This window comes from Dipodomys spectabilis, unplaced genomic scaffold (assembly GCF_019054845.1).
Source record: "Dipodomys spectabilis isolate Male_0828 unplaced genomic scaffold, ASM1905484v1 ptg000046l, whole genome shotgun sequence".
NCBI classification, from domain to species: domain Eukaryota; kingdom Metazoa; phylum Chordata; class Mammalia; order Rodentia; family Heteromyidae; genus Dipodomys; species Dipodomys spectabilis.
Window position 1 is genome coordinate 7,044,119 of NW_024870723.1, and position 12,995 is coordinate 7,057,113.

Genomic DNA, 12,995 nt, shown 5'->3' on the forward strand with positions numbered 1-12,995 from the left:
TCAGATCTCAGCCTCCTGAATAGCTAGGATTACAGGTGTGAGCCACACACCTAGCCCTAATCCTGTTCTTGAAGGCTCCACCCTCATGGTCTAATTGCCTTCATAAGCTCCCTTCTCCCTATAGCAACAGATTGGAGGTTCAGAATGTTAATTTGGGAGTCTCATGTAGACATTCTGTCTATGGGGCTACCTTCTGTCTCTTCACTCAGCAAATGGAGAAAAAAGAGCCTCATGCTACAGCACTGTCCTGAAAAGTCTTTGAAATGGCGCTGACAAAGCAGAATGAAGATCCATGTACTTAGGTGGTAGGAAACAGATCTTTTCTTACCATGGCTTAATCTTGACTTTCCATTTTCCCCTGGAATTTGATCTTTGTGATTACTATTTTCAGTCGATAAATATCAGCACCGTGATCTTCTATCAACTATCTCTCCCTGAAATTCTGACCCAGATTTTTTGGATTGGTACATCTGAAGACTTACATCAATGGAGTTCCTATTATTAGGCACTCTTCGGTAAAGGAAAGCTAGAGATGTGTGAGGCCTACTGCCTTCCTCTCAGAAAGATTAAAAAAGCATGTAAACGAAAAACATGGGAAAGAAGGAAAAAAACAAAAGTCCTTCAGGAGCACAGGAAATGGGCTGTTTTGAAGGGAAGAGATAGGTCTTGAGATTTCTGGGCAATGTTGTCTTATATGAATGAGATGCTGACAGAAGTTGGCTAGGCAAAGACGGAGCCTAAAGAGTGTCTGAACAGAAAGAAGTAAGTGCAGCTGCTAGGTGGGGCTGTTAGTTACAAATGATCCTTGAGTGTTATAGCACGGATTGGCATGAGGTAGGAGATGGTAGAAAAGACTTTAGTGAAGGGATAAGACAGTCAGGAAAGATTTTTTATCTTACATGTGCCTGAGTATGGGTCTTCCTAGAGAAACCAATGACTCTCAAACCTTGGTGTGCTTTAAGAAACAGGAGCTTGCTGAAATGGATATTACCTGCCATGTCAGGTGACTTTCTATATGTTCTTAAAGAAAGTACACAGTGGGTTCATGGGAAACACCAGGAAGGAGGTAATAGTGGAGAGGGCTAGCAGAGACTTGGTCATGTCTGAGATCTAGATGGACCAAGTATTCTATTTTGTTGGGTGTGGTGGAGTGTTCCTATAATCACAGCACTCAGGAAGTAGAGGAGAGCGGACTGAAAGTTTGAGGGCCGCCTGGACTACATAGTGAGACTTTATGTCAGAAAAAAAGAGCCTGTTTTAAACTACCTCATAATCAGCCCTTCTTTGGTCTGCTTCTAGAAAACTGGATGCTTTATTGTTTAGTTATCTCTATGGGGTGTAACTGTTACCCAAAATCCTGTACATAATTAGAATATGCAACTTAAACATGCACAGGCCCAGGAGACCATTGCCACAGTCAAGATAACGAACACATCCCTCCGTCAGGTTCCTCCTGACTCTTTTGTTGTTGATGCAATTTGTTTCATCTTGAAATTTTCCATTCAACTTTGTGTGTACACACTAGCATTTGCCACACTAGAACAAAAATGATTCATGTCTTCTTATTTGAACAAAAAATAATCATCTTTACCCTATCAAAGACTGCCAGTATGACATAAGCAGAACACACAGGATCAGACAACTTTACACAACCTTCAAACATGGGAGTGAGCCCAGGGGCCCCAGAACGACGCAGACTTTCCATAAAAGCCACAAATGTGATTTGAGGAGAACTGGGGCACTGGCAGCTTCGGTCTTAGGTAAGGAATATGGATGGGAAGGTGAGGAAGCGTAGACGGTAGGTTCAAACCAGACCCCGGGACTAGCACAGTGGACGCAGGACTCAAGCTCACTCATTCATTGTGTAGATAGAGACTTGTGCTCACTCTGAGCTGGGTCCTGTGCTGAGGGAACACAGGTAAGGCCTTGAGGACCAGCAGTCATCACACGAGGGACAAACAGACAGCACAGAACAAGGACGCATGAGGCTCCTATGGAGTTGTGGGACTCCAGACAGGCCTCTTGGCTCCTTTGGGCATTTGGAGAACAAAGAGGGTGTCTTTTTATTTCTTTTAGCAATGAGGTCCTGTACTGTGATGTTCTAAATGAAGACACTAACTCACCAAGGGAGGAAAAAATCCACTAACCACTGAAGATAAGAAAACAAGGCGCCGGTGGCTCAGACCTGTCATCCTAGCTACTCCGAAGGCTGAGATTTGAGGATCGTGGTTCAAAGCCAGCCCAGGCAGGAAAATCCATGAGACCCTTATCTCCAATTAACCACAGAAAACTGGGAGTGGCACTGTGGCTCATGTGGTAGAGTGCTAGCCTTGAGCTGAAGAGCTGAGGGACAGTGCCCAGGCCCAGAGTTCAAGGCCAATACAGAAAAAAAAAAAAAAGAAAAGAAAAAGAAAACAAGTCTGGGTGTTGGTGGCTCATGCCTATAATCCTAGCTACTCAGGAGGCTGAAATCTGAGGATTGTGCTTTAAACCCAGCCCAAGCAGAAAAGTCCCCATGAGACTCTTATCATCAACTAACTACTCAAAAATCAGAAGTGGTGCTTTGGCTCAAAGTGGTAAAGTGCTAGCCTTGAGCAAAACTGCTCAGGGATAGCATCTAGGCCTTGTGGTCAAGCCCAGGACCGGCAAAAAACAAAACCAAAAACAAAGAAATTTCCAGTTTTAAGTGACTCACTTTTACATTTTGGTGAGGAGCGAAACACATGCCTATCATCTGGAAAGCTCTCCCTTTACAGGGAATACACATGGCAATGAGAGGTCAAGAAGTAGAAAATTCACAGGATTTGAGAGCCTGAAAAGTCCCCTCAAGGTGACCCAACTGATTTGTATTTCTGAGGAAAATGAAGTTCTGGTTGCACTGCAAGTGAGAGGCAGAGGCAGAGTAAGCCACACTCCCAGTTGTTCCAGATATGTGGATTATGGGCAGATCACACAGGGAAGTGAGAAGGGCACTTGGTTCTCAAGCAGCAGCTAGCTCTCCTCCACAATCCTTAGTCCAGACCTTCTATAAGGAAGCTGCCCACAGCTATCATACAGACACTAATTGGTTCATGTATTTAGCAACCAATTACGGAAATCATGCCCCACCATCCTAAAAACAGCAAGTGACCAAGTTTACTGACTGGCGAAATTAATTCAACTCAGCCCTCCATCAATTAACACCAGAGAATGCCAGCCGGTGTGGCATGCCTACTGCAGAGAGGAAGCAGCTTACCCAGAGCCCGCCAGCCAACGAGGGTGAGTCCTGGGCCAAGGATCAGAAGGGCCAGACCCCAGCCCCCTCCCTATCCTCCAGTGATGACTCTTGTTCCACCCAGCCTGGTAGTCCTGGTGGCCACTGGCCCATTCAGTGTCTTGACCTTTGTGTCTCTGAGATGGGGCTGAAATACCATCCACATCTCGCTGGGAGGATGATTGCTTCAATGCCAGCTTCTAGTATCCAGTCAGGCACCTAGTAAGTGACCATTTAGTGCTCTTAGTAGCTGGTCGTTATCAATATTATGAGTGTCCTACACTCCAGCTATCCTTCTTCCCCGTGACTAAATTGATGCTCTGCCTCAAAGGTAAGGCAGTGGGAGGCACTCAAGCAGAGCAGCATAGTCAGTGGGTTAGAATCCACCTAATTACTCATTTCACTTTATTTGGCCATTAATTGGGAACATGGCAAGGTTCAAAGACCTAATGATTAGTATTAGCTTTCCCCGTTCAGCCAGGGCAGCTATCTTCCTACTTCACCTGGCTCAGCCATTCACTGGGAAATTGCCTGAGTGGCAGCTGTCCTATTTGTCAAACCCTGAGAGCTTCAGTCATAATCTAATGCGCTTGAGGCAGAGATCACTTGCTAATGGCACCAGGCTGCCCCATGTCCTTCCAGCTCCTGGCGGACAAGCAGACCCCTCCCACATGGAAGACTGGGGAAGCTGTATGGCTAAGAAGTTAAAATTAGCCACTGCATGACTGGGCTTCTTGTTTGAGGAGGAGTGATACGTTTTCAAGTTGCTTCCTCCCGCACCACCCTCTGACTTTCCAGGAGATATTGACTACTCAAGTCCCAGTTTCTCACAGAGCTGAAATGCTGAACTATTTCAACAGCTTGCTCAAAATTGGGAGCCTGCCTGTGTGCAACAATTACAGTGGGCCAATAGGGAGAGCAGGCTCCCATCGCCAGATAATGCCACCAGCTCACATGTTGGTCATCTGCCCAGCTCTTGGAGGAGACCATGGTCTCTGCACTATTGGCAAAGGAATTTGGGTGCCAACTGTGGCTCCTCTCTCTCTGGGCCTTCTTTCCAGCGTTTCTCAACAGGTTCAGCACACACTCTGACCTCTCTTGGTTCTTGCTGTATTTTCATTGAGGAACATAATTTAGATAATAGATTATCTTTTTCAGCAAGGCTTCCTCAAGTCTATCTTTGGATGCTGTCAACATTCTCATCCTGAACAGCCTGCCCAACTCCTGCCCACTAGCTTTGGGGCATCTTGTTCTTGCTCTGCTTTCGACCAGTATCCTGCCAGTGAGCTGTGGAGCCCAGTGAGCTGTGTGGCCTACTTGGATACATTGCAAGCCTGTGAGTCTCTTCCCAACCCTCAAGGCTGGCACTCTACCACTTGACCGACACTTCCAGCTACTTGTTGTTGTTGGTTAACTGGATATATGAATCTCAAAGATTTGTTTGCATGGGCTGGCTTTGAACAGTGATCCTTAGATCAAAGCCTCTTGAACAGCTAGGATTACAGGCATGAGCCAGGTAATGACTTCTTGAGAGTTGCCATTTATACCCTTTCTTCACTTGTCTCCATCACACCACAGGAGGCTCTAGGGATCCTGGCCCAAAATGGACCTTTGATATGTATATGTGTGTAAATAAATACATATGTATAGATACACATATATATGATGGATATCACTCCATATTGCATCTAAGGGGTTTGTGCATCAAAATGTTTTGTTTCTAAGAACACTGAACTCTTTGGAGGCCCAGGCTGAGATTTCTCCTGCATCTGCTCCTTCCTAGGTACCAAGAATAGGCTAGTTTGTCAAGATGCAACTGGGTTAGAGTTGTGGAGCAGGTTGAATGTTAGCAAACAGCTGACCATTCATCTCACAAATGGGAAAACCAGGTCCAGAGAAGGGCTGAAGCTCCAAGGACCATTAGCACCAGAGTCATTTTACACACATCCAGACCTCTTCGACCACAGCTCCAATAGCCTGTCCTTTTACAAAGCCCTCTTAATGGTTCAAAAAGAAAATCCCATCAAATCTTTCATAGTACTATGGGGGCAGGCTGATAGATCTAGATAACCCATTTTTTTTTTCAAAGGAAAATCTAATTCCTGAAGATAGGTGAGGTCTGAGTTTATACTTCAAGGGGTTGGAGCTCAGAGAAAAGACAAGGCTCCATAAAAATGGAAAGTTTGGCAGATATAAAAACCAAGCACATACTTCCAGGATTTCTAACTGCCAAGAGACAGGAAGATCTGCCCCACTAATAACACCGTGCAGATGCTTTCCTTCCTGGGCTGGGGGTAAAAAGTAAATTATAATGGAGCTGTAATGAGATATGCGAGACCCTCCCTAAAAATTAATGAAATCTTAGGGAAAAAGACTGATCAACCGGCTGCCTTTGCATTGAAAATGTCAGTTTTTCTTTTTTCTTATATTGGACAGGTGGTGATTAATATAACACAACAGACAGTAGAGGAGGCGGCGCTTGTAAAATAGGTTCCCAGGGGAAATGATAAAGGCGGGACATAATGAGAATTTAAATCCGAAGGAAGAAATCATTAAGAAATATATTAATATAGTCTCCAGAGAGAGGGGATGTGAGCAGATACAATAGATGTGGGCAAAGAGCAGGCTTTCTCGGGGCTACGCTGGCAAGAGAGAGCAGAGATAGTGAAAGAAAAACTGGGGACTGGGGGCAAAAGCATCACTACGCGCAGGCTTGGATAATGGATGGTGGCAGTTTGGGGGGATTCTGGGAAGATTAAGAGTCATGTGGAGAGAATGGGATGTCTGGCTTCTGAGTGGTCATCTTTCTTGTGATAGTGACGAAAGAGCAAATTTAAAATGGGTGATGTTGAGGAAGGCAAGAAGATTTTTGTTTAGAAGTGTGCCCAGTGCCACATCGTTGAAAAGGGAGGCATGCACAAGACTGGGCCTAATCTCCATGGTCTGCTTGGTCAGAAGACAGGTCAAGCAGCTGGATTCTCTTACACAGATGCCAACAAGAATAAAGGCATCATCTGGGAAGAGGATACACTGATGGAATATTTGGAGAATCCCCAAAAGTACATCCCTGGGACAAAAATGATCTTCACTGGCATTAAGAGGAAGGAAAAAAGAGCAGATTTGATAGTTTATCTCAAAAAAGCTACAAATGAGTAATGGCTACCACCTTATTTATTTATTGCAAAGCAAATGTCTCATGGCTTTTAAATATAATACCATAATTTAATTGCTCTCTAACATCAGAATTCAGATCATGAATGTCTGACAGAATATTTTTGTTGGACAGTCTTAAGTAAAACTGGCTTGCAGTTAAGTGAATATGATCTTACAAAAATACAGTCACTGTTTTCCCTTTCTGTGATATAACTAGACTTAGTAATGTTCAAGTTTTCAGCAAGATAGGGAATAATACCATCTCCAAATCCGTCAAAGATTGGTTTTATATTCAGATTTATATAGCTAATTATAAGAACATATTTAAATACTAGGGAAATCCCTTCAGAACCAAGCAAAATTAACCTATGTTTCAATTTATGATCATTAGTGTGCTAAAAGCAATGGTTGAAGATGAGGAAGCAATGTCTATATTTTTGGTCTTGACTATGCCAATTTAATTAGAATTCCCTGTCTCTGAAATCTGCCTTTTACTTATTGAAAGACATCATAGTGTGGTGTATGTATAAATGTCAAATAAAGAATATTTAACACCTCTCTCTCTCTCTCTCTCTCTCTCTCTCTCTCACACACACACACACACACACACACACACATACAAAGTGAGATGGGGGCTGGAAAACTAGGCCTCTATATCCAGGGTCTAGGTCAGTGGCTCTCAAGGGCTTTGTTCTCAACTAAACAGAGGATGTTTAAAAATAGTATCTGGCTCATGCCTGTAATCCTAGCTACTCAGAATCTGAGATATGAGGATCATGGTTCAAAGCCAGTCCCAGCAGTAAGTTAACCACTAAAGCCAGAAGTGGAACTATGGTTCAAGTGGTAGAGTGCTAATCTTGAGCAACATAGCTCAGGGACAGGACCTAGGCTTTGAGTTCAAGCCCCAGGATTGACAAAAAAAAAAGTAATTGATACTGAGGGGTGATGAAGATTAATGTACATTATATATACTTTTATAGTACATAGACTTATCTATGCGTACATGTACGTCACATATATGCAATATAATTGAATATTCATATACATATGTATAGGTAGTATAATAAAACTCATGAACTGAAAAAGAGGGGAAGGGAAAGGGAATATAAGAATATAACAGAGGGGGTAATACGTTATACTCATCTTTGGAATTATCACATAAAACGCCTTTTTATTAGTAATGTCTACTAACTGGGAAATTTTATAAAAATAGTAATAAATTACAACAGACAATAAATCAGCAAAACAGTAAAAACAATATGCTATGGAAATAATATTTTCATGGAAGCCATCTTTTTCAAAACATAGAACAAAATATCAAATGTAACACTGCTTTTAGTTTTGCAAACTTTATAACTGTCTTAATAAAAGATAGTGGGATCTGGGTACCAGTGACTCATGCCTGGAATCCTAGCTACTCAGGAGGCTGAGACCTGAGGATCCTGGTTCGAAGCCTGCCAAGACAGGTATGTCCTTGAGACTCTTATCTCCAATTAGTCAAACAAAAAAGAGGGGAGTGGAGCCCATCAGAAGTGGAGCTGTGGCTTAGAGTACTAGCTTTGAGAAAAAGAAAAAGAAAAAGAAAAACAAACAAAAAAAGAAACCTTTAGCAACAGTGCCTAGGCCTGGAGTTCAAACACCATGACTAGCACACACAAAAAAAAGGGAGGTGGGGAGGGCAGTGATCCTAACATCTACTCTGTATTCACATCTGTTTCTGTATACAGAGCTTTAAAACATCATTAGCTGGACATTTGCAAAAATATTGCTTTGTGCAGATCTTCCAAATGATACACATTTCATCATACATCATCAGAAACTCTCATTCCTTCTTATCACCTCTAATCTCAAAAGAAAACATCTCTAAATATTGGTGAGCTAACAAGCTCTAGTAGCAGATACAATTTCCTGAAAATTCCAATTTTTAGTTATTAGTCTAGTATTATATGGGCGATGGTGGCTCACACCTGTAACTCTAGCTATTCAAGAGGCTCAGATCTGAGGTTCAAAGTCAGCCTGAGCAGTAAAGTCCGTGAAATTCTTATCTCCGATTAACCACCAAAAAGTCAGAAGTTGAGCTGTGACTCAAGTGGTAGAGTGCTAGTTTTGAGCAAAAAAAGCACAGGGACAGCACCCAGGCCCCGGTGAAGAGTTTGTGACATTTGAAAAATACAAAGGCTACCAGTATACTGTTTTAACTGCTACTAAGGAGGCAACATTACTTTCAAACTCTCAATGGTGAAGTTAGTACACGGAAAAAGTATTATGGTCACGGAAATAGTTTTGATCTCTTAGATACCGTGGCAAGATATTGGGGAACCCTGGGAGCCTGAGGTCCACAGTTTGAGAACTGTTGCTTTAAACTAGATAATGCACAGCCTTTGATCTTTATCCTAAGGGAAAATGATAAGCCACAGAAACACTGCTGGCATGAATTTACCTCAGTTAGAAGTGAGTTTTGAAACCATCACCCTGGCTACTAGGTGGAGAATAAGATGGGTAGGGGTAAGGGTAGGTGGGGAGAAAATAAATTATGAGATTGTTAGCCCCAAACTACAGATGATGTAGCCTGGACAAGACTGATAAAGGCAGAGAGAATGAAGAACCAAGGATCTTTAGGACATAAATTCAAGAGGATTCGAAGAAACGATGCCTTCCTTGCTTGGGGAAAACGAGCTATCTAAGACCTAACTAAGACACTAAGTCTCAAAAACAAACAAACAACAAAACCCCCTCCAAATATACTGGTCACTTTTAAGAAAGCAACTTGCAGTAGTAATATGAATGGTGTGGTCTGTAAGTACTGTGGAGAGCAAATACTAAACACCATGGCTGACTCATTTAGGTCTCCTTGCCTGGAGAATTGCAGGTGAGATAATGTAGAGAAATATACACGAGGTTGAGGTAGAAGGAGAGACCCTTAAACCTCCTCGCAGGTCCACCAGTATGTTGAAAGGATTCAACCCAGCCGTTAAAGGCAGACAGGAAGAGGACTATACAAAAATTGCTTGAACACGTCTTGTATTCATATATACGGACTTTTAAAACATGGTAGTAATACCTAGAGATGATTGTTAAATATTTGCAATTCTTTCTCTGCTTCCTTCTTTTCTGACATGCTAAGTTATTTCTCCCAGTCTCATGATATATGATTTTTAATCCTTGAAGTGACATTCCTAAATGCAGACAAGAGTTTGGGTGTAAGCCTTCCCGGAGAGTGACAGTCCTTTTCCATCTGCATGGCATTTTACATTGATTTGAAGTCCTTTTACATACATTAATAAAAACCCAACATTTTAATAATATTCTACTAAATGGTCTCAAATGCTCATAAAACATCTGTCAAATGGTAACAATAATCTATTTTATAAAGCAACTGTGAGGATCGAATAGAAAATGGATGCAAACAATGACAGTTATTTTTGACTGATTCTCAACTGTATGCTGGATAAAACACTAAGCATTCTAAAGCACATGCATTCAAAAGTACTTTATGAAGCAGGCAGTGTTATTATACTGCTTTAGAAGAAGTTAATGAGAAGCTAAAAATTAAGTTAACTTGCTAGCTTAATTCTTAAAGTGAAATGTCTAACAATTTGGTGGAGCCAGAATTTAAATTTAGTTACATTTGAGCTCAAACTCTGAGCTCCTGATCCCTGACCCCCATGTCTCTGTGTTGTTTATACAACACAGTGGACAAGCACTAGTTGTATGAAAATTATTTGCACAACAATGAGTTCTCAGAGTTCACAAACTCATCTCTCTTCCTACTCTACTATACTGGCATAAGTGGCTACTTAGTAAATGGCCTTGTGAGTTGATAGCTATGTAAACTTGATGTAAGAAAGCACAAAGACCCTCTGTTCATCATTTTTAAATAACAATAAAAAAGCACAAAGAGATACCTTCCTCTAAAAAATGTCAATGTAGGCTGGATACAATGGCCCACATCTGTAATCCCAATACTACTCCAGAGGTGGAGAATGGGAGGATTGTGGTTCAGGGTCCAGGCCAGCCTGGGAAAAAACACAAGACCTTATTTGAAAAATAACTAAAATAGGTTGGGAAGGTGGCTCAGTGGTAGTGCTTGCCTTGCATACATGAGGCCCTGGGTTCCATTCCTCAGCACCATATAAGCAGAAAAAGCCAGAAGTGGTGCTGTGGCTCAAGTGATAGAGCACTAGCCTTGAGTTGAAGAGCTGAGGGACAGTGCACAGGCCCAGAGTTCAGGCCCCACAACAGACCAGAAAGAAAGAAAGAAGGAAAGAAAGAAGAAAAATAGAAAACTAAAATAAAAGCAAGAAGGACTAGAGGTATGACTCAAATGGCAGTATGTCTGCCTAGCAAATGTGAAACCTTGAACTAAGTACCATCAAAAAGAAAAGGAAAAAGCAAACCACAAAATCTTGATGCAGGAATATTAATAATTATATTACTACTATAATTAGTAATTAATATTAATAAAATAAACATTCAAAGAAAATAAACCAACCTCTAAGGAAAGAAAATTAAAGAAATAGATTTAAGGCAAGAACTAGAGAAAATCTCAAAGTGAAACCAATAAAGAATCAAAAGAATTATCATCACTACCAAGGTTTATGCTAGGACTGCAAAGACAGGATGAAATGACTTGATAAAAGATGTCAACTGGAATTCATGGCTCACTTCAAACTCAGTTGTAAAATGTTAGAAGACATTCCCTTTAAAACCAGGAATAAGATGCACATTTTCATAATGATAAGGATAACAGAATATTGAAAGAGACAGAAATTAAAGCATAAGGCTAGAAAGAAAGAAGTAAAGCTCCTATCATTTTTGCAAATAATTAAGACTATCTAACATTGAAAGTTTTTTGTTTATCGAACAGCAAACCACCTAAAACAAGTGTAACCTAAGCTATTCTATGTGCAGCCCCTAGAACCATCAAAGGGTTTTAATCCAAGATAAACTGCGTTTTTACAAACCAGAAAGAAAACAGAAATGGCAAAGAACATACGCAGGTAATTCATAGAGGAAGAAATCCAAATGGCCAATATGTCTACTTCAAGGCAGCTACCCTCATTAGTCATCACAGGAACACAATGAGAATACTATTATGCTATTTAATATACACCAGAGTGGCCAACACTAATATGTTTTATAAGCAGGTGCTGGCAAGAGTGTCGGAAATGGAAATGCTCATACATACTTGGCGTGTGAGGACAGCCACTCTGGGCGGAACATGGATATATTCAATCTTTGAACAACTGTTTATTGGGTATTTTGCAAGGTTTTGTTCTGGGTGCAAAAGATATAAAGCTGCACAACAAACAAAATTTGCTATGAGAGCATAACCAGTACCTAAACAAACAGAAAGGTCACATCCGCCTGAGGTCAACCTGGAACACACAGGAATGGTGAACACACAGGAGGGCACCCACTGAAGCGCTCGTCGTGGTAGCGAAGATGGAGGACAACTTGGTTTTCCTGATAAGAGTAAACTAATAGAGAGGGAATGGAACAAATTGTGGCTTACTAAATAAAGTATTTTACAATTGACAGAATAAATAACAGTGATACAGCCCAGATCTAAGTGTACCATTATGAAAACATATGGTAAGCAAAAAGGCTACATGCAATAGAATATATGCACTGCATTGTTTATGTAAAATTGATAGATTAAAATTATTATATGCACTTTTTGGACAGGTGTCAGTGGCTCATGCCTATAATCCTAACTTCTCAGGAGGCTGAGATCTGAGAATCAATCTTTGAAGCCATCTTGGTCAGACAAATCTAGAGATTCTTACCTCCAAGTAACCAGTAAAAAGCCAGAAGTGGAGGTATAGTTCAAGTGGTAGAGCTCCAGCGCTGAGCAAAAAAGCTAAGGGAGAATGAGAGGCCCTGAGTTCAAGCCCGCGCGCGCACACACACACACACACACACACACACACACAGAGAAATCACAATATATTTATTTATTTAAAAAATACACATAGGTGAGATAAAATTAACAGGCACAGTCATGCTCTGCTGGGAGAGAAAAAGAGGAATGCTTTATCTATAAATGATTTCCTAAACTTTAAAGAGAGAGAGAATGAGAGACTGGAAGTAAATAAGGTCAAACTGTTCATTTTACAGAATCCCAGCAGGGAGTGCAAAACTATTTATTAGATTGTTTCCTGAAAATTAAAACAATGTTTTGTGATCAACAATATGGTGTGTGTGTGTGTGTGTGTGTGTGTGTGAAAGAGAGACCAGAATTAAGAGTCAGCCCCAAGCACTGAAGAAATCGCTGATCAGTTAAGAGTCCCTTTGCCTGTGCCCAGCCCAGCCTGCAAGTCAGGCATCTGACAGCTGCAGCCAGGGCCGTGAAAAGTGGTTGGTAGGTTGCGGCTGTGGCCTGAATGCCAGGCTCACCTTTGAGAGGATGAAGGGAGCAGAAGGTAGAGGGGCTGGGAAGGCAGCTGAAACGAGGCTTGGTGGGGTTGAGGTGAGGGAACATAACCTGTGGGGAAATGACAAATGCTTTCAGGTCTCCACTGCTCCAAGCAGCCTGGCTGCTCTTCCTTCCTTAGGAGACTTGGAAACCCAGCTGGTCCTCGGGTGT

At 41.6% G+C, this 12,995-nt stretch overlaps 1 protein-coding gene and 1 pseudogene across 1 annotated transcript in view; one reads left to right on the forward strand and one right to left on the reverse strand.

Annotated features, from left to right (window-relative positions):
• Ttll11 (tubulin tyrosine ligase like 11) overlaps positions 1-12,995 on the reverse strand; it is a 226,743-nt gene that overhangs the window by 91,909 nt on the left and 121,839 nt on the right. The window lies entirely within an intron of this gene.
• Positions 6,078-6,409, forward strand: LOC122107100 (annotated as a pseudogene).